The sequence below is a fragment of the Pelodiscus sinensis genome, chromosome 27 (assembly GCF_052426305.1).
Source record: "Pelodiscus sinensis isolate ZL-2025 chromosome 27, ASM5242630v1, whole genome shotgun sequence".
Taxonomy (NCBI): Eukaryota; Metazoa; Chordata; order Testudines; family Trionychidae; genus Pelodiscus; species Pelodiscus sinensis.
The window spans coordinates 2,722,450-2,742,182 of NC_143078.1; the positions used below are offsets into that span (position 1 = coordinate 2,722,450).

The 19,733-nt window shown below is 51.1% G+C and overlaps 1 long non-coding RNA gene across 2 annotated transcripts in view; it reads left to right on the plus strand.

The window, feature by feature from the left end:
• Nucleotides 1-19,733, plus strand: part of LOC149521385 (uncharacterized) — a 130,478-nt gene that overhangs the window by 37,140 nt on the left and 73,605 nt on the right. The window contains exon 3 of one of the 2 annotated variants that reach the window (XR_016347966.1): nt 9,950-10,092. The exons of the other annotated variant lie outside the window; for it this stretch is intronic. This is a non-coding gene — a long non-coding RNA (uncharacterized LOC149521385). The remainder of the gene's footprint in view (nt 1-9,949; nt 10,093-19,733) is intronic. 2 annotated transcript variants of the gene reach the window in all.

Genomic DNA, 19,733 nt, shown 5'->3' on the forward strand with positions numbered 1-19,733 from the left:
GGGGCTAGTGCAGCCCCGCTGTAATGTGCGATTGTGAACATCTCTTGGGGAAGTGGGGTGGGGAGGGAGGCATCGGGCGTGGCAGGAGTTATGTCATTGTCTCCTCCAGCAGGCTCAGTAGGAGAGGGTACCGCTCCTTTGCAGCTGCTCTCTTCACTGCTCCTCATTTATCCCCCAGGACCCCAACCTCTGTGTGACTGAAGCCCAGGAACCATGCTGAAGCAGGGGGCGGAGTATGGGTGGGGCTATGCTTGGCAGTTTGGAAAGTCAGTGCCTTCCCCTGCCTCTTACACCTGCTGCCCATGGCTCCGGTTTTACTTTTTAGGCACATGAAAAACAACCCCCGCTCCACCTTGTTATTTCATGGTTTTGACACCTGCCTGACTCCTGGTGTTGGGATGGCTGAGCTTGGTGCTACTGCTAAGCACGAAGGTTGCTATCTGTCAGTTCATGAATAATTGAGTTTGTGCTCAGGATGATGAGCCTTCTGGTTGGGTTTGGTGAGTTTGAGTTTTCCCTTTTTGTGTCTTTTCCCAAATCATCTCTTGACTCTTGCTCCCTTGCTGGCTTCCGGACCACATGCTTTACCCATGTGATGCCTTCGCGCCATTTTCCCTGCCCTCCAGTCTCCAGAAAGTTTGCATCTGGTTTACATGAAGGATGCTCGGGAGTCGAATTATTGACAGTTACCAAGTTCAACTTGGAGCAGCAGAAGCAGCAAGTTGGCATTAAAAAAAAAAACACCTGACAAAATAGAAAAGAGGCTAGATTCTGATCTCAGTGTCGCTTATGTAAATCTGGGAGTCCGCAGTTAATTTGGATTTAGCCTTGTGTTACAGATATCAGAGACCAGCCCACGGTGTCTAATCCAAGCTGCTTACATTCACCTGTGCAGCAGATAGCAGGGAATGGTCTGTTTCCTTTTGCCTTTAGCTTAGGCATCTTGTGAGAACTGGAGGAATCTGGATTATGTCTTCCAGCCTCCTGATGTCATGTTATGCTGGATAATGAACCCCAGCTAAATTGGATCAGCTTTTCAGTTGGCAATCACTCTGAAATCTGACAGGGAGTCAGGGCAACATGTGTTTATACTTTCAGCCCCAGTATGCCAAGAACCTAACTATTTACTCTGATAAACGCTGGTGCTGATGTGTGAAGAGGCAGAGTATTAGATAACATTAGTTACTACAGCAATTCCAGGGCGTGGCAGGTGCAAATTAGTGTTATCTGGAAAGTGTACTGTGCCATTTTGCTTGTTGCTCAGTGATGCTTTCAAAATGTCTTGTCTAATGTCTTGGGTTTGTGCTTGACATTACGGGCTTGGAAGGTGGAATAGAGAATAATTCAGTTCAGCCCTGGGAGCTGAACTGCCCATTCTTACTCGGGTCTAAGCCATTGTGTCCTCCGTCAGAGCAGAGGCCGATAAAGCTACACCTCACGTACAGGTCTTGGAATCTAAACCACGTAGGAAACTGAATGGCTGAGGCAGTGTTTGCAGTTGTAGGGGGAGGAAGAATGGAACCGTGGCATTTAAAAACCTAACACAGTTCTGACGGAGGGGCGACTTGGTTCCCCTCACAAAATACTTCTATAAACTTATCAGCAACCTCTCTTCCCCCAAAGGGAAACTCCACTACGAGGCAGGCACCCTAGGAAGCCAGTATACGTTGTGACACCCCATGTCCACTTTAGGGATGTAAAATGCTCACAGGGTAGCTGGCTAAACCCTTTACATCCCTAGTTGACTTACATGGGTTGTGCTCTATTTTGTATCATTTGCTGAATATTGTCAGGATGCAGCGTGGGTAACAACTCTGCATGGAAAATGAGATCTGGCTAAATGACAGTCACTGAAATACATTGTCGTTCTGGGTGATGTGCACAAACCTATTTGTCGGAGACCCAGAGAGCCTGGTACCCCCAGGTACATCAGCAAAGCCAAGTGGGTCGTTCCCTGCTTCCCCAGCCATTCTTCATCAATCATACATTTCAACAATACATTTCTTATTGACATTAGTATGTACACAGGAAATTGCCATTGCATCGCAGGAATGTGTCAAATCACCCATCCGCAGGGGACTGTCCATCTGTCTGTCTACACCAGGGCTGGGCAATAAGCCAGAGGCAGCCCACGAGAGTTGGCCCCTGGTGGGCCCCTATTGCTTTGTTTACCTGGAGCTACGGGCACTTGCAGCTCCCATTGGCTGCGGATTGCTGTTTCCAGCCAATGGGAGCTGTGGGAAGTGACACTGACCAGGATACCATTTCCTGCAGCTCCCATTGGCCAAGAACAGCAATCTGCTGCCAACAGGAGCTGCAAGCACCTGTACCTGTGGATGTGCAGGTAAATAAAGTGGCAGCAGCCCGCCAGGGGCTGACCCTGGTGAACTGTGACCAGCCTGCAGGCCGGCTATTGCCCACTGCTGGTCTACACCTTGATGGGGAAGAGGAGTCCTGCGAGAGAGGAGGAGGGTATAAAATAAGAGATGATGATGTCCAGATCCCCCTTTCCTCTCTTCTCATCTCTCTGCTCACAGCATCAGCAGATGCCTGATGAATGTTGAATTGGGGAAAGAGTACCTGGCTGGGGGGAAAAAAAAATCCAAACCATGAACTGTTGCAGCTTTAGAATGGAAGACATTTTACTTCTACTTTTCTTTAGGTCCCATCGCTGTCTCCCGGCCTTTCTTTCACTTCAGGCACCTGAGGAAGTGAGTTGTGTCTCTCAAAAACGTATGCCCTAATAAATGTGTTGGTCTCTAAGGTGCCACCAGACTCCTTGTTTTTGCTGAAATAGACTAACATGGCGACCCCTCTGAAACCTGTTCTCTTCCTTTAGCTCATCCTGGAGGTATGAAGGCCTCTATTTAGGCTCCCGGGCAGTTTGAGTCATTTCCCTGCTGGGAGGAGGGAGCCATGTGTGTTTGTGTGTTAACATGTTCCAGAATTTCGCAGTGGCTCCATGGAGGCCTGGTCACACCTCGCAGGCCTGTCCCTGTCCGACCTCTGGGGTTCGGTGACGTTCTTTCCCTCTCTTGAGAGAGGGACAGTCCCAGGGACACAGGCTCATCACTGTCCCCACGGGCCATTTCTGGCTGATGGTTAGTTGCTCTTTGCCTCCTTCCATGCTAGGCTTATTTTAAAAGCCTGGGGATGGATTCTCCACTGCTGTTGGTGAGTCCGGCTGTGGGACCATGCAGCTGACCATCCTGATGAAAGAGTAGGTCAGCAAAGAAGCAAAGGTAGGGGGTGTCCAAGCCTGGTGTTGCTGAAATCACTTGCAAAACTTCCAGAGCCTGCCTCGGGAGTGGGCTGTATCTGGCCGTGCACGCATACTCACCGGCGAGCAGCTGAGCTCAGAATCTGGGCCCTGGCAGTTGTCAACGAAATATGAGGGGACTAGACCCCTCTGAGAGCACCCTAAACTTTGCAGGTCAGTGGGTCAGAGGCGATGCGCACTTGCAGTCCCCACTGGAGTGGAGGTGCTCAGCACCTGCGAAGCCCAGAACTAATGGGAGTGTGGAAACCCCAATATTCCGCTTAGTGAGACGTCTGGGGGGGTGAGTCGTGTGTCGGGTGAGATCAGACTGTTCAGCCCTCTGTAGATAATGGGAATCCATGCAGCTCCCCTGCCCGCACCAGTGCCCGGAGTTCAGCAAACCCCTGTGTTTTAAACACAACGTGGGTGTGTTTCATGGCCTGAAGACGTGGCAGGGACCCTCTGCAGGCAGGGCGGGAGTGCAGAGCTAAGCCTGCCTAGCTAGCTGATATTTTATCTGAGTTCCCAAGGGAGTAATCCTACTGGAGCCTGAGCATCTGATTCATCTGTCCGGCAGTAGGGCTAATCCTGCCAGCAGCGGTGTGCATTTCCCTGTTTCCATGGGCAAGTTCTCTGGATCTCTCCAGGCACAGACTCATACATGGAACGTATTGTTCTTGGTCTCGGTCACCTTTCATCCCATGAGTCAAGAGCTGAAGGGACCCCCCCCAACCTCTCTTGTCATGAAATGTGAAGCAAGCTCCTAAGGACCCTGGAAGCGGTCAGTATCCCTGTAACATATAAGAACATGTGGGGCTTTCTCATCTTTCCAAGGGAGCTAATCCGCCAGATCGCTGGGTGTTGCAGCTGACATGGATATGCTGTGTTTCGTATGCAGCACAGAGAACTGGTGCATACTGATTCTGCTATTTGGCCTGCAGTGTTTAATAGCTTCCCAGCCAGGTTGTGTCTTCCTTCTTCCTAGCTGTGGGTTTCTTAGGCTGTAAGTGCTATTTACCTTGATCCTTAGCTTCACTTCAGTGACTTTTCCCCCTCCCCTCTAAGAATTTCACACCCTCCTCTGTGCAGACAGGGGGGGGCCTCTCGGAAGAAGGAAGTGGGTGGAGTTATTTCATAGGCTGAGCACTGGGTTTTGTGGAGGAGGTTCTCAGACCACACGCTAGGAATTCATTCTACGAAGGCAATTTTAGTCTGCAGGTTGGTGTGGAGAGAGGTGGCAGCTGGGAACATGGGAGATAGCTGTGCAGTCGTTCCCCAAAGGCTTCCTTAATCATGCTGGAAAAGTAAAACGGGGGCCCAATATTTTTCTGTTGTCCGTTTGTCATGAAAATAAATGGAACCTTAAGAGCCAGCCATAACATTGTGACCAAAATGCAGCTTTTCTCTGAAGGGAGATTTTTGGTTGCAAAGCCCCCTTCCATTGATAAAAATGTTCTGTCTCCAACCACCAACCCTGTTGTCCAGCTGTAATGAATAGATCAAAGGGAAGAGTAGTAACTTGTTCTGCCTGACTTGCGTCCCCTTGAAACTATGAAATCCAGTTAGAAATGGGGAAGGCCCACTTCATCAGCCAGTTAATGTAGTAGGCTCTCTAGGCACATTGTCTATTGCTTTGTCTGGTGTTACTTTAAATGTCCAGGGGATGAGGCCTCTCTGTCGTCCGAAGGGAGACTGTCCCGTAGCTAATCAATCATCACTGGTAGGCTGACTGTAAGAAAAATCTTCCTAAGTATTCATTCTTAACTCCATCTCTTTAGCCTCCCCTTCTCACTTATGAAAATAGTCATCTCCACACAGGGGGAGGGATTTCCTGCCTAATCATCAGATGCCAGAGTTAATCATGAGGAATACATGTTTCAAACCCCCCGACAGAGCCCGAGGCAGCAAATCTGGAGTTAAAAAGACCGAAGCGCGGCTAATGTAGGTAATGCTACCTATTTCAAATGTGAAAATTGTGAACATACTAGAGGAAGTAAATGCAATAAATTCCCAGTGACATTTTCTCTTTTTAACTAACATTTCGCAGCAGCGGCTGCATACTAAAATCTCAGAACTTCACGTTATCGGCGAAGAGTTATGGGAGCTAGCATCTTGTGAAGGGCTTTTTGGGGTTTAGTTGGCTAAATAAAAACACAACCCCTTTTCCTGGGCCTCACCTGGGGTTGATAGACTGACATGCAGAACTTTACAGGTGCCTCTGAAAGAAATCCCATAGCTAACTTTAGCACAGACTTATAAGCCCACAGCTGTCCAGGAATGAAATCCTGAGCCTAGCTCTGATTGAGGTTTGTTTCTCCTTGTCAGTTTCAGTTTGGATCTCCAGAATGCTGGCTGGTTGCAGTGGGGGTGGAGTTATTTCAGAGTCTCAAATCCCATAGCACCCCAATCCTTCTCAGTTCCTGCCCCAACTTAATTATCCCATGGAGAGCCTGAGGAAAGCCATCCTGCGGGGTTAAACGAGCACAGGGAGGAGATCAGCAGCCTGTTGGACCATAGATCTGTGAGTAGGTGGCAGGGTTTTTTACATGCTCCAAGAGATGGTTATTGGAGGCTCATTGTTTGCATCTAGCTATGCCAGTGACAAGATTTTAGACCAGAGCAGGAGTAGGACAGGAAAATGTGAGAGAAAAGGGTATGGAACATAGGACAGTACCAAACATAGGACAGTACCAATGATGCTAACCACACTGGACCAGTGACCGATGGATGGAAAGTGCCAATGGGGCAGGTTCTCTGGAGAGGTCCATTCAAAATCCCCTCCCACTCCTTGTGTGCACAGAGGGCGTCGTGACTCACTTGGCCCCGGTGCAGACTGTGTTGGCTGTTGTAGACGTGTAAAGAGTTAAGGGAGATGATGCCAGAAGTCAGGGCTACTCATGTGGCCCGCGGAGTGTTTGTTTGTGACCCACGGTGTGGTTTGGGTTTACGTGGGGCTCAACATGCGGCTTGCGGGCGGGATCCTTTGAACATGGCTCCACTGGGAACACGCTGCACAACAGCGAGGTGTCTCCCAGGCGGGGTGAGCATTGAAAGATGCAAGCGGACGGGCTGTCTGGAACAGACGGGTACAGGGTGTTGGTGTTTCTAGCCCCCAGGGAGGAGGTGCTGGGAGCACCAGGACATTGTGGGAAGTGCTGGCTGCTTAGCCTAGTGGGCAGAGCCTGAGAGGTGCTGACTGGCTTACACTGGCCATGTTTGGGTCTGGCGCTGCGGCTTAAGGCTTATGTATTCATGCCTGTGAGCATGAAATAAGCTATTTGCATATATTTGCATATATATTTGCATGTACATGTAATCACACTTGGCATGTGCTGAGAGTATCATTGTGGCCTCCAGGGTTCCAAAGTTGAGTAGCCCTACCATGAGTGGTGTTCAAGAATACATAGCAGAGTGCCTTGGCTTTATAGAACCCATGCAATGGACTGTCCTTGTGCACGGTTTGCAGTTTGGAACCCTTTCATAGGCCGAGTTCCACCCGTCCCGAAGACTGTGAATAATGTCTGAAGTCACTGAATAAGCACGCGGGGGTTTGGTTCGGTTCAGAGCGGAGGTTCAGGTCCTTTGCTATTTCATTATCCATGCTGCTTCGCCCGTCCCTAGTGCAAAAGCAACTTGCATTGATAACGCACAATGCAGAGTTTTGTTCTGGCCTGTTACGGATCCGGCATGTGTTTCTTTGCTGCCTTAGGATGCATGTTAATGGATGTGCCAGGAGGAAAACACTTCAGAAATGTCAGTTGTCAGGGAAAGGGACTGTTGTTTGTGGTTCCTTTTTGCCTCTTACTTTGCTTTGTAGTCTGTTCTCCGCCATGTGATTGGTTGTTAGTTTCCCCACCGGTTTATTGCTTTTTAAGAACCACAGCTTTGGGCTTCTTCCAGTTAGTTCTGGGCTTCATAAATGGAAACTGTAATATTTATATAGCTGGCCCAATTTCTCTCTAATTGTTTTCCCTATTCACTGAAATATGAAGCAGTCACATTGGGTTGCATGACCGGGCAATGACACATGTCCCACGCTGTCATTTCATGTCAAGACTGTAGCTTCAATGAAGAGATAAGTTGCCATGGGACCTGTTGCTTTGATTTTGACATTGTGGAGTGGGTTGATTGTGATGGAGAAATGGAATCTGACCTTTCATTCTGTTTCCACTCAGCAATGCTGGGTGCAGGGGGAGTAAGAACACCAGCAGTGCGCCACAATTACAGTGAGCGGTGCGGCAAATACAGCACGGGATGAGTTTGTTACATGTGTGGTTACGTTCGGAGCGCTGTGATGCATGCCAGACGATGCCATGGGCAGACTTGGTTCTGTTCCTGAATCTGCCCCGAACTCACATCCGGGATCGGAAGCTCAGCACTTCCTGAAAATCTGGTCTCGGAAGTGTCCCACCTGAAATCGCTAATCCCTTTTGAAAAACAAGGCAGTTGAGCAGTTCAGGGCAGGGTCTGACTCTGCTACGGGTGTATGTGGTGCCCTGCACAATGGGAACATGATCCCCCTTGGGCCTCTCGTTGCTACTGTAATAGAAATAACTTAAGACTCTGATCCCTGTGGCGTAAGAGATTTATTTGCTCAAATCAGTGGCACTTCCAGGATTGCCAGCTCCACTAACAAGTAAACCTGCAGCACCAGAAGGGTTAATATTCAGCATCATGCTGTGCATTCCAGCATAGGCGTTGTGGGGATGAGTAGGGAGTTTCTATTTAGGGAAATGGTGCCTTTTCAGTCTCCTGCTTTTGCTCAATGCTGACATAACTGCAGTGCCTGGCCGCTGGAAACCTCAATGAAGCTGTTCTCAGGATGTAAGGAGACAGGGAGGCTCAGCCCGCTGCAGTCTGCAAATCACTCTCAGGAGTACATCCACAGGGAAAATCTCGCATTGCTCAATCTGCCAGTCAAGGGATGAGAAGGTCTTAATGCTGAGGTGGTGACATCTGGCTAGGCTCTTCTAGACAAGAGCCCATTTTTCTTCTCTGCGGTTATTGTTGGGGTTTACGATGCAAGAAAACCTTTCCCATCTCGAGCAAGGGACGGGACGGCTCCCACCTGTCTCCATGACTGTGGCTTTTCTAATACGAACCAGGAGAAATGCAAACGGGGGGAAATAGTCGTTGGTATAAACCACTGGCCCCTCTCTTTGGAGGGCCTGTGCCTCCCAGCTGTGTGAGGAAAGCTGGCTGCAGGCCCTCGCATGGGTGAGGTTTTTAATATTCTTTGCGGTGACATTGCAGATTGCCAAGGGATAAAGAGCACAATGGGCTCAGAACATGCCCAGATTTCCTCGCCTCCACCCCAGGCTCGGTGCTTTCTTAGCAGAGAGCAAGTCAGTCTTCATAGACAGACATTTGCCAAGCAGCTTTGTGTGTGCCGCACAGTTGCGTGTCTTACAGCTCCAGGAAGTGCACAACCTTACCGAGGCTGAGAAGTTTTCTGTTTGGTTCCTAATGGTGATGCTGTCTGGGATTGGGGCTGGATGAGGGCCCTGCGCAGCCCAGAGGAGAGTGCCTGGTCACCGTGAGTCAGATCTTGGCCCCTTGCCAGTTCAACTCTTAGTAATTTATCCCAAACATTTGGCAAATTGGCTAGCAACCCACTTATCCCTGAAGTGTGTTGGAGATGTCACTCTGGGAATGTTAATGGTGTATGATTCACAGGGGCCGGCACGCTGAGCAACGCGCCATAACGTGGCGGGCTCGTGTGGGAAAACTATTAGAGCACCGCACTGCGGGTGAGTGGTTTATTCCTGCTAGTTCGTCTCTTTCCTTCGAGCCCTGCCCCTGCGCTGTCCTGGAGCCGTGTGCAGCTCGCCGTGTGTGAGGAAGAGAGCCAGAGCCATTAGACTGGCAGGAATACCAAAGCTTTCTTTCTGGATAGTGTTTTCAGCTGCAGATGGGGGTGCATTGTCCGGTGACTGCCCACCTCCGCAGCGACAGGGGCAGGGAGTATTTGAGTCCAGGGTCTTTGGCTGAAGCTCATTTCTGAATTTGGACTTGTTACCTGGTGCATTAGCAGCAGTTTAGACCAGAGTCTCAGCGACTGTAAAGCAGCTTGGCTCCACTGAGCACAGAGGAGCTGTGCTGATGGACACCAGCTAAGCCTTTGGCGGCTTCTTAGCAGGGAGGCAGGATGCAGCCCCAGGTCCCGGGCATGGGTCTGTTGGCTCAGGCCGCAGAACAGAGGTCTGCAAAGATTCCAGGGTGCGTCTTACCAGCTAGAGGGGTAGAATGTGCCATGCGGTACTGCCTGTCTCTGGGGCTGGTTTCCTTGTCACCTGGGTGCTTTGCAAATTCCTACCTCTCAGGATTGGCGTGTGGTGCCTGCCGCCTCTACAGATGTGGCTGTGTTTCAGGGGTGCAGCTTGTGGGATCTGTCTGGATGATAGCTGTGGGCCATGCGACTGAACAGGTGACGTCATTATTTGCAGGTGATGGTGGGGAAGCCGGCCAGAGAGACCTGCTCCTCTGGCAGCTTCCTATGCCTCATGCATTGTTGTTGTGGTGTGTGCCGCAAAGGTGGCATGCAATAGACCATTGGAAAACCAACAGCTCCCTGATGATTAATATTTACGCATGCTGTGTGCAATGAGTTATGGGAATGCAATAGGCAGAGCTCGTCTGCATGGGAAAGTCTGACCATAGCAATATACTGAAATGGCTGTGGTTCTACAGGCATGGGATCCTCAGTCCCTCTGGAGGCACCCCGATTCCAGACTCTGCGCCCCCTCGAAGGCCTTCCTTCATGCACGCCTGCCAGCAGCTGAAGGACTCGGTTCGCCTTGGAAAATCGACCGCAAAGAGGGAAGAAGACAGAGGTAATTAAAATAACGAATGCTGTGGGGCAAGTGCTTAAGGAAATGTTACTTCCCTCCTCACGTAAGACCTGAATCAGGGGGCCTCTAATGAAATTGCTGGACAGCAGGTTGTACACCAATGTTAGGAAGCAACTGCTTCATGCAATACACAGGCAGCCTGAGAGACTTGTTGCCTTGGGATGTAGAGAAGGCCAAAAGCATAACTAGATTAAAAAAAAAAAAAGGGATAAATTCCCGGAGGGCAAGCCCATCAATGGCTATCGGCCAGGATGATCAGGAGCACAACCCCATGCTCTAAGTGTTCCAAATCTGCGGATTGCCGGCAGCTGGGACTGGCTGGCAGGGGATGGCTCACTGTTCATTCCCCCTGGAGCACCTGGTATCTGCCACTGTTGGAAGACTGGACACTGGGCTAGACGGACCTTGCGTCTGACCCAGCATGGCCATTCTTCTGATGGGTGTATCTGAGTGCTTAGCGGCTGAGAATGTTGCTGTGCCGTGTGGCTGTGGGTTGAAGCAAGCCGGGAGTTGCAGTGTTTCGAGGGAGGGCTGGCCCTTTGGGTGGGTGACTCTGGCATGAGCCTATTGCCGACATATCCTGGAAGTGCCCCAGCTTGGGCAAACAAGCCAGCCCAATTATTACCCAAGTAAGCCACATCAGCAGACTTGTGGTGCCACAAATCCAGGCTTCAGACCCCAGATGGGGAACCAGCAGCAGGAGCAGATGAGAGCTGTAAGGAACAGAGGCTGTTTCTGTGGAAGGAAAGAGAAGGCCTGCGTCTCCACAACTAACTACACGGGCGTTGTGCTGTCCAGTTTCTAGGGTGCTGGGCTGGGACTCGGGACACTTGGGCTGTATACCTAGCTCTGTAGCTGGCTTATTGTAGGCAAGCCACAGCCTTTCTTTGTGCCTCAGTTTCCCCTGCTCTGAAATGTGTATAATGACGTGCTTTGAGAGCTGCAGATGGAAGTGCGAGTCTTGGGAGTTACAAGTACTCAGAAGTTTCAGGATCATGCAATGAGGATGAGGAAGGTTGGAAACCGCCCAGGCTGTGTTAGCAGAAGTGGTTCTCATAGCCAAAGCTTTGCAGAAGGCATCAGTGCTTAGGTAGCTTGTTACAGCTTCAGGACCTGAGCTCAAGGAGGAAAGTTCCTATGGTGCTGAATCAAATGTCCTTAAATGAGTGGTGGTCCACTGGCTCATTGTGCCCACAGCACTCTGTACAGCAGTGGTCCCCAACGTGGTGCCCGTGGGTGCTGTGGCGCCCGCCGGGGCATTTATGTGCGCCCGCCAAAGCATCTGGGCTGGCCCTGCCCCGGACACGTGGCACATGCGTGGTACCGGCCGTGGGCTCAGGGCACATGAGCAGCCTCTGCCCTGGGCACGCGGCACATGTGCGGTGCTGGCCCCGGGTGCAGGGCGCGTGGGCGGCCCCTGCCCCGGGCGCACGGCACATGCATGGCCCCACTCCTGTAAGCACAGCGCGTGAGCGGCCCCGCCCCCGGACTCCCGGCACGTGGGCGGCTCCGCCCCTGGGCGCCTGGAAGCCACGAAAGGTTGGGGACCACTGCTGTACAGAGCTTACAGGACAGTCTCCCTGAGCCCCAGGAGCACACTGGCTCCTTCTTTGTAACACTTAGCAGCTAGAGGGCTGCATTCACACACTGGGTTGGTTTGTGAACTTTTTCGGCTTGGGTTGCATGTCGTACAAATTGTGATTTCTCAGATGCCTACTGGGCAGGTGCTGCAGCCCAATCAAGAGCCCATCCACAGCCCCATTTTTTAATATTGGAAAATCTTTTCCATTTTTTTCTAGTTGGTTTGAAAAATAAAATCTGTCCTGGAGACAGCTGGCAGCAGAGCCAGATGTGTCTGAGGGAGCCCAGTGCAAACTCAGAAATTGCTGAACATGGAATGGGCTGGCTCCCCTTCCAATTCACAGCACTTGGACACTGGAGACTTTGTCTGAAGTCCCTTTCTTTGAATGTGTTAAAAGAATTGAACAACATTGGAAATGGTGCTTCCTCAGCAAACTGCGCTGCCAGTTTAAAAAAAACCCTCAAAACAAGCCTCCCTCCCCCCCTAATTGGCTCCATCACAAATTGTGCCAGGTTGGAACATGTACAACATTATTGAATGACATTATGAGACTCAAGGGACCACTTCATACAACTAATTTCAAACAAACAAGCACCTCTTCCTTCCCTAATACGCACAGGTTCCCGAGAGAACTTTCTCGCTTTCCCTCTTAAAGTGAAAATGCTCTTAGCTGATGAATCTAATTCATAATGCAGTGGAATAAACTTTCTAAGTAAGGCAGCAGTTGAATCGGTAATGCCAAGTGACTTCTGAGACTTCACCTAATTCTTATAGGTGTGGTTTTAGTTACCAAGAGCAAGTATGGCACACAGCTAACTTTAGGCACTGGGAAAACATAAACAACAACAAATCGTCTGGTAGCACTTTAAAGACTAACAAAACATGTAGAATAATTGGGGAAAATCCAAATCTGTTTCCATCAAAATAGGAACGGAATTAACAGCAACCTCCCCTTGCTAAAGATGTCTTGCTGCCCTCCGTGCAGGGTTTGTTTCTTCTCGCTCTCTATGGTTCTATTCCTGCCCCAGCCTGTTTAGATTGTAGGCTCTGTCACAGCATGGGCTGTCTGGGCACGCTTTGGACAATGGGGACTCTAGATGGCCCTGCAAATAAACTCAGCTGAAGGTTGTCTCAGCATGGGATAGGTGTGGGTGGGATATGCCCGAGGGACTGGCAGTGGGGAAAAAACCCTGGGGGAGGAATTCAGGATCTTAATGGATGGGCTGTAAAGTGCAGTACATGCCACCATCTGGCGCACAGCTCCCTGGTGGCTGACATGCCAAACCCCGACAGGCCACATGTGGCAGAAGCAGCGTAGTTTGCTGCAGAGCATTGCGCGCCGCCTTCGTGGCAGGGAACAGGGAGGATGCCGGCATCAGCAGTTGCGAGGATGCCCGCTCTTGTCTCACACTGGAACTAGCCTTTATTTATCGAGTCTGCTAGAGCTGCTGCAGCCTGGGTGCTGTGAAACCAGGCGCGGACTCTCCTGCCCTCCCCTTGCAGAGGTGGATGCTGGAGACAGGTTGTTGGAGATGGAGGGGGAATGGCCGTGCACTTCCCTGGTTGTTGGAGATGGAGGGGGAATGGCCGTGCACGGGAATGGCCGTACCTCTGCCCTACTGTGACCCACCGATTTGCCTCTAAGGATATGAGGGGAATTCAGTCTCCTTGTCTTGTTCAGGCTGGTGCTGCCAACAGAGGTGCAAATAAGGCTGCAGAAAAGGGGTGGCGTGTGGTCAGCCACAAACAGCTGAGCTTATAAGCTTTCCTGCCACCCCTGGCCCAGCCAGCAAGAAAAGGCTCCTAGCAATTCTCTCTTCCAGAATCACGCCCCCGGGTCAAATTCAGCTTGTGCTTATGCCTGTGCCGCTTGGCTAGTGCTGGGGGGTACACACTAACAGCAGAATTTGGTGCCACCGAATTTCTCTCCCGGGGGAAGGTGGCTGTCACAAAGCCCATGGCTCTCCAAGCAGAGGTCTGTGACCATGTCACTTCCAGCAGGCGTGATGCCAGCCTGTCTCTGTGATTGTTCCTTCTGAGTATATCTAGCCAGATTCCGTCTGTTGTTTTCCTCCCTGGATTTGCACACCCAATAAATTCCTGGTGTAAACATTGTATTATCAGGGCTGTCACTCAGCCCCCTGCTTCCCTGCCAGGTTTTGCTGGGATTGCACTTTTGCCGCAGCAGCGCTTCAGCAAAAACAAATGGCCTGTGGAAAGTTGGTGGGGTCGGGCCGGCGTGCTGGCACAGGGGAGCAGCGTGAGCTAGTCCATGGGAAAAGCTGCTGGTGTGATCTTACACGGATCAGCTGCTTGGAGCACAGCCGGAAGGCAGCATGCGCGCCGGGGGAGATGGAGAGGCCCGGAGCACGCTGAGAATGAACTCGACGGTGGGCACGCGGGCAGGCTGTGTATTCCTGTGTGCCAGGTATGGACAGAGGCTGCTTCCATCAGGCAGTTGGTTAGTGCTGGTGCTGTAGGTACCAGGTGATGCTCCATGGACACAGGTGTCCAGCTGGCTAGGGAGGGGGAGTTCTGTGTGGCAGCTGAGTCGAGAGCTGATCTAGAAGTGAATGAGTCTGACCTCCCAACCAGTTGGGCGTGTCACGCTTCTGGCTAGGGATGTAAAGGGTTAACCGGTTACCTGGTAAGCATGCCCCTTCCTGGTGTGCTAACCAGGCTAGGCAGTTAGCCAGTGGGCGGCTTCTGTGGCTGGGCCCAGCAGCCCCTCGCCGTGGGATCATGGTCAACCGGTTAAACTTTCTAACTGGGATTCTACATCCCTACTGCTGGCTACCCAGTAGTCTGAACTGCTACGGAACTGCCACCGGGGATGTGACTGTTTAACCGGTAAACCTCACCCGTCAGTGTCACCCTGGCCTGGAGGATGCACTTTAGCCAGGTGATAAGGTTGTCTGGATGTCAGGGAGCAGCTTGGCTCGGCTCCAGTGTGAGTCTGTGTGGCAGACGGGCGTGGCCCGAGGCATGAGGATGGTGAGGCTGTGGGGTTCTCGGGGCAGGGCTGGGAAGGCAGGAGGAAGGGACAGGGCTCCTGATTCTTGTTCGAGCCATGAGGATATTTCTGCAGTGATTGTGGGTCGTTTACTTTGCCTACCCAAGCTTGTGGGTCGGGGTAAAAGAGGCTCCAAGGGGCATTTGGTCTGCCTCCTGCCAAGAGGCGGGGTTTCTTGTGTCTAAGCTGGTGGCTCTCAAATTGTGGGTTGGGACCCCATTTTAAAGGAATCACCAGGGCTGGCACTGCCTGAAACCCAAGTCCTGCTGCCTGAGGGCTTCAGTCCCGGGTGGCAGGAGTCAGGTTACAGGCAGTGTTCCCTGGAAGCTGGGTGCTTGTGCGGTGGCTCAGGAGAGATTCCAATGCTGCCCAGCTGATTAGCAGAGCTGGTGGTGCACATTCACACTGTCTGGGTGCACATAGCAAAATGTATTCCACACATGGGTGGTAAAGATTAGAGGGTAGAGTGGTCTTGGGCTTTCATCTTGGCTGCCCCCACCCACTCTGGGGCAGCCGGGCCTGGACAGGCTCAGGCTTCAATCCTTGCTGTTGTCAGCAGGGGGCCCCAGTGCAGTGATGCTTGAGAGCCCCTGAACCGTCCGAGGCAGAGGGCTGTCCAGCCTCCTTTGGAAACCCCCCTGCGAAGGTGCATCCCTTGCTGGTCTGTCCCATTGCCCTGCTGTTCCCACACCGCTTCCTTGGGACCTTCTGTGGGGGTATTGCCGTTTGTGCTGCCGCTGCTTACCGCCAGCCCACCGGCAGAGTGACAACCGGCCAGCCGAATTCACTCCCGGTGCAAGTGCACGAGTACTTTCTGATATAGAGGCTGTGCCGGGTGGAGAGTGGCTGTGGTGTTTCCTTTTGCCACAGCGTGACACCCGTCTTACTCCCAGCTGATAGGATTTTGTGTGCGTGCCCCTTCACGACCCCCTCTGTGCCTTACATCTTGGCAGAGTGCGGCAGAACAAGATGCTGTAATTAGAACTCAAGGTGAAGGTATTTTTGGCTCTGTCTCAAATATAAACACTGCATTATGGCATCTCTCCTTGCCCGAGGCTCCGTTAATCTCCTGGCCATTTGATATCCTCCTGGCTGACAGAAACTAGATTGGACTGTGTTGAAATTTGCAGTTAACCCTTTCCAGGTAACGCCTGCGCTGGTAGGCATGATTGGAATTGACAGCACTGCTCTGTGTGTGTGTGTGTGTGTGTGTGTGTGCGTCCGTGTGTGTGTGTGTCTTTTCCCCTCTTCCTTTGTGGCTCATGAAAATCAAGCCTGTTCGTTAAAATGAGCTGGATCCTGCCACCAGCGGAAGATTGCTCTTGAAATGCTATGGGTGTGCTACAGAATTGCACAACAGATTGTTTTCACAGTCCACCTGGCGCATCGGAGCTTTCTCCCAGGAAGCACCAGGCGTTTACTCTGCATTCTTGGAGTGTGCCCAGAACCACCCCTGGCAGCTCCATGCAGCGTTCATTTCATGAACAGTGCGCAACAGAAGTGATCCTCACACTGGGGTCAGGGCCACACTACAGCTGAAGGTCGGCTGAAGGTACACGATTCCAGCCACGTAAAAAACGTAGCAAGAGTCAACGTACCTTAAGTTGAGCTTCGATGCCGTCCTCGCAGAGGGAGGTTGATGGGAGAAATGCTCCTGTTGACTTCCCTTACTCCTCATGAGGAGGAAGGCCACGTCTTCATTAAACGGAAGATCAATGCTACTGTAATCCATCTTCCGGAGTTCGATTTAGGGAGTCTGGTTAAGACTCGCTACTCAGAAGGCACCCCTGTTGATGGCAGGTACTCCTGTTCTTGCCAGGAGTAAGGGAAACCAATGGGGGTGTTTGCTTCTGTGGGCCTTCTGCTGCGGGGACAGTGGGGAAGCTCAAAACGAGGTTTGTTGACTCCAGCTCCGTAATTAACATAGCTGGAGTTGCGTATCTTGATTTGACCTTCCCCTTTAGTGTAGATCTGGCCTAAGCGTAAAAAGAGAATTAACCTGCTCTCCAGTTCATAAGTAGGGAACTGAGGCACAGATATCTATCCATGGTCACCCAGGGAATCTGTGATGGGGCTAGGGGTTTAATATTTTGCCTAATGCCTTGAGCATTAAATATCTTTGCTTGCCCAGGTAACCAGTGCCTGGTTTTGTCCTTATTAGAGGAAAGCCGCTGCTCCCACTGACTTTGGTGAGGTAGCATTGGGGGTTGCATCTAAACGATGCTCACATGCCTTGCTGGCTGGAGGGGTTGGGTTCTAAACTCTCTGGAGTGTCATTCCAAATTCCTATGCTCTGCTCTAGAATGTAAGCAGGGAAGTAATCTGCTAGTGATTGCTCACGGTTAGTCACGCTAGTGTCGAGAGTGCCTCGGACATGTACCATACTGAGCGCTGATGCATCCTCATTTCTGTCCCTGAGAGCAGCCCCCGTTGTGAATTGTGGCCGAAGCCAGTACATTCAGAGATGCCCCACACGAGGGCCGAGACCAGTGAAACGGACTCTTGCAAAGCACCTTCTAGGTCTGTGCCTGACGCAGGCTGAGGGCTGGACCGTTCCCCAGGATTGAAAGATAGCAAAGCTCCGGATAGGAGTTTGGTTGTGCAGACTGGATGGTCTGCAGCAAAGGACGTGTGTGGCTCGCCTGCCTGGGTGGGTGTGCACTAAGAACATAAGCGGTCACCCTAGCTTTTCCCTTGTAAAGAATTACAATTCCTACTGGGGGCAAATAACAAAACAAGCTAATTCTGTAAGTAGGGGTCAGCACTTCATGTCTGTCGGCTGGGTTTCAGTGGAGGGAGACACAGTGAGCATGGTGTGACGTTATTTAGCAGCATGTTGATGGTGCGGTCGGTGGAAGAACAGTGAGGGATGGACTTACAGTGCTCCCTACTGGCAAAGCGGTTAGGAAACCAGAAGCACCAATCAGCCTGGGAATAGCCATTATCTTTTCTGTGCGTCTGTCCGTCCGTCTGTGAGTCTGTTCAAGAACTCCCCCTTAATGGTAAGAGCCAGGACCACCAAATTCGGTAGGCAGCTTCCTCTTACCCTAACCTTAAAGTACAGTCAGGGTTTGGTTGTGTCAGGAAAATGGGATGTGCCTGGAATGAGATTATTTTGTATCTGATGGAAAGGGAGAGGTGTGCGAGCAGGGACAGTTATATTCATGCATGATCACAGGGGGGCAGCAGTCGCTGGTCAGCTGCACGGCCCTGGCCTGCCCTGAGGAACACATGCTGGTCACTGTGTGGCCACTGGTGCCGGGAAGCACCAGTGGGTGGCCGGTGTGGTCCCCGCTGTCCTGGGGAGTGCCAGCAGGTAGGGTGCGCTCCCTGCCCCAGGTTGTTCTCAGACCTAGGCAATGCTAGGTCAGTCTTCTGGAAGTCCAGTAGAAAAAAGGGGCAATTAACAATAGTGATAATAGCCAGCTCTTGTGTTACTCATTTGCCTATGCTAATGAGGTTGGAGCATCACTGGCATGTGTCACATGTATACTGGACTCGCCAGCCCGAGGCCCCACGCAGCCAGACTCAAGCAGACTCACTGAGTGAGCAATGCCCCTTTTCTCTGTTTTCTGGGTGCTTAGGTCTTTGCAGAGACTCGTGCGGAGAAAGCCATTGGCTTCCCTAGGAAATTGGGAACGGAAATGTATAGGGCCTGTGAAGGCTTTGGGGGAGTTTTATAGACTTGCCAGCAATTACTCCCTTGTCCTGTGTTTCTTCAAAGACACATTTCGTTTCTCGTTTCCTACTTAGGAGCTTAACTTCCTGAGTAATGTTAAAAGCTTCTGGGGAAACCCCCGGAACCTTAATCTATGGGTCACAATACCTGGGGTCTGCTTTGAATTTCCCCTGGGAGCATTACTAGTGCTGGTAGAACCCAGCGCCTGGGCACTCGTGAGAGAGGCTCCCGGGAAAGGTGGCAAGGTTATCGGGATCTTGGGTTATTGCTCTGTCATGGGAAGTGCTGACTATCTAGCTGGATCTGCTGTGACCGGGAGGTCTATTTTTCACAACCTTGCATGCAAGGAGCAGCTTCTCTGGCTATGGGAGGAGCCCAGTATCCTGAATTAGTACTTTGGAGGGCAGTGGAGGCAAGTCTGGGCAAACTGTCCTTTCTCTGGGTCAGTAGTGAGTGACACCCTGATGGGTAGGTTGCTCCCGATACCAGGTAGTCTTTCTTCAGCCCTAGTCTGGGAGTTCAGTCTACCAGAATAGCATGGGCTTCTCAGCATGTGAGTCTGGCCTCTCTGCGTGCTTAGTAAAACTCCCCTCTTTACCACTCGCCAGCCACATCATACGTTGCTAATGACGCAGTAGTTAATCTGGCATGGCGTTGCTGCATCTGCTATTTAGTCCCAAGGGGATTTGACTGGTCAGACACCTGCGCATCTCTATGGGGTGGAATTCATTTCTTTGCAAAGGCCGTAGAGCAGAAGTGGTACCCAGCAATGTTCCCTCTAATCTTTTCCATGTGCAGAATAAATTTTATGTGCAATGAGGCATGTATGAATGTGCACCACCAGTAGAAACAAAAAACCTGGCTGTGGGTGCTCTGTTAATCAGCTGGGCAGCATTTGGATCTGTCCTGAGCGGCTGCACAAACACACCGCTTACAGGGACCACTGGTCTTGTTGCATAATGAATTTCACTCCCTAAAGAGATGCTTTAGCCTTCCTCTCAACCACCCACTCTATCAGAGCCGAAGGGAAATAATTGTCAGCCCCAATATGTGACAGGTCTGTGCTAGCTTCCTGTGTTGTGTTCTGCCCCTCAGATGAATCTGCCTTTTTTATCTGAAACTTTTTTTAGTGGAAAAATTGCTTTTCCGCCTTCCCCACCAAAATAGCGATCCTGGGGAAATACCAGTTTCCTCTTGAATTTTAGGGTTTTGTAAAAAAAGAGAACCTTCTAAGAACATTTTCCATTAAACTTTAGACAACATGTAAGTGGGAACAAAACCCATTTCCATCTCCGTTCTCTGCACATGCTTCCCAGCTGGGACTATTCTCCTACACCCCATTTCATCCC